We start from the raw sequence: 2,435 nt of genomic DNA, 5'->3' as shown, positions 1-2,435 counted from the left end.
TCAAGGCAAGGCAATCTCCAGCGCTGACCAGCTTTCAGGGAGCAGCTCCGCCACCTGCTGGTCGGGGACTGGAACTGCGCGAGAAAGATCGATTCAGGGTCAGAGCTAGAAATGGAAATTAGAGGTAATAATCCAAGCAAAAAACACCAAACACAACGATAATGGACAGAGACAGAACAATAATGCCAAAACGAACCGATTAATAATAGCATATCTCCAAGTAGCACTCTAGAAGCAGACAACAACAGTAAAATTAGAACTCAAAACATTAAACTAGCTTTTTGTTGTTTGGCAATACCCAAAGACTGACACCCAATGAACAGCTCACAAATGCATCCATATCTCAAAAACCTTTTTGCACAGTTGATAATGTTAAAATTACAAATTTACACATAAGTTATTAGGATTGTAGTAGCCTACACATATATATAACACATATATAACTACACAAAGTAGAGCATAATTGTCAACCTTCAATACTAGAATTACATCTGCAAGTTTGTTGAGTTGTGTCTCTAACTGGCTTTCCATATCTGCAGACTAAAACGTTTGCCAGGTCTTCTTTGTGAAGCAGATTGCCAGTTGGAATTAGGCCAAGGCCTTGACTGGTCCATTCTCACACATGATTATGTCTTCGTCTGAACTAGTGCAAGTCTGCCTGAAAGGGGAATGTCCACTCTCAGTCTCAGCATTGTTGGGCCTCTATCATGTTTCTACAAGGATTTATCTATCTGGAACCCCTGTGCTGTGCTGAAGAAAAACAGCTCAACAGCATGATGCTGTCACCACCATGTTTCACCATGGGGGTAATATGCTTGTGTGGTTGTTGGAGGTGATGAACAGTGTAAATCTTCTATTTATAAGTCAAAAGTTTTGATTGGAAATACTTGATTACTGTGGCCCCGCATGGCTTGGAACAGAGAGCAAACATGACCCAAACATGTATGGTTTTAAACAGTGTTCAATAAAAAATAGCAAAACATGTGATATTATTTTGTAAACCAAAACCTGTTTTAAGCTTCTCCAAGACTTTATGTCAGTCCTGCCCACTGTGTTCCTTTGTCTTCATGAATATGTTTGTTCACTAATGTTCTCTAAACCTCTGAGGCCTTCTGAAAAACAGCTATATTCATACTGAGGTTGTATTACAAGCGGATTAATTTATCCTGTAAATTGGATCGGTTGAACGAGATCTAATTTTTAGGGCGTCAGAGTAAGGGGGCTGAATATAAATGCACACCAACCTTTAAGATTTTTATTTGAATGCCAATTATAATTTCTCCTCTGGTTTGCAATTGTTGGTAACTCTAAAATAAATAAAATCTTTGTAGTTGTAATGTAGTAAAATGTGCAAAGTCAATACTACTGCAAGTCACAAAATGTATCTTAAATGCCCTGTGCATGTTAAAGTTGACTTAAGACAAAACATTTTATTGAAGACAAGCTGAAAATCTGTTCAAATAAAACAATTTTTTTAAAGTATGAGTTTCCTTGTACTTTAATATTCGTCAAAGATTGAGTCATCTGTTTACATACTGACCACACTGCCCTCTAGGGGCACCAAGCAACACATAAAATTGAAAGCGCAATAATAAGTAAATTTATGACTAACATAGCATTATATAATCCATAACTTAGCAGAAAATGTAGTTAAAGGTCCCTTTCAGTCAGTTTAAACTTTGTCTTCTATCAGAAACTAAAGTCTATCTGAAAACGGCAAGAGTCACTGTGTTTCTCTAAACATGCCAGTTCGCACCTTAGTCTCTTTTGTGTGAAAATATGAATGGAATAAAAAGTGAGTGGGAGAGGAGGAAATAGGATGAGAGATGCTGTGTGTGAATATGAAGAATAACTCTGCAGAGAGGAGGACCCTGTTTGGATTATTTGGAGCATTTGAAGTAGTGCAGTAGCTTTCCACGAGACATTCACTCATCTGACAATATATTTCTCAATGGAGTACAGCTTAGAGTACTGACGTTGATCAGAAAGGATGCAGATTTTGCATATTGTAAACATGCGAAAGGACAAGCTTTTAAATGTTTCTTCAAAGCTGCACCATAGACAACTTTATGCAAGGGGCTGCAAGTCCAAAGCTGCCATTTTAATGTTCCAGCAAATACAGATTTCTTACTTCACGCTCAGTTGGGAGCCATATTGTCTTACATTATTCATGCATGAAATTCAACTCCTTCCAAAATACAGAAACCAACCTGCATCGCTTTGCGATGAGCAAAGAAATAAGCAACGACAGGAGGATGTTTCTAATAGGAGGATGAGTGAGATAAGTAAGTCACAGGATTTATAGGACATCTGGGAGGAGAATCATTTAGAAGCCAAATCTAGGACATGAAATCCTCGTCTGTCACAGCTGTCCTGCATTTTAAACAAGCCGCAGATGTAATGGAGGTACACTTCATATCACGTCTGCTATGATA

The sequence above is a fragment of the Xiphophorus couchianus genome, chromosome 23 (assembly GCF_001444195.1).
Source record: "Xiphophorus couchianus chromosome 23, X_couchianus-1.0, whole genome shotgun sequence".
Classification (NCBI taxonomy): domain Eukaryota; kingdom Metazoa; phylum Chordata; class Actinopteri; order Cyprinodontiformes; family Poeciliidae; genus Xiphophorus; species Xiphophorus couchianus.
This window is presented reverse-complemented; position numbering follows the sequence as displayed.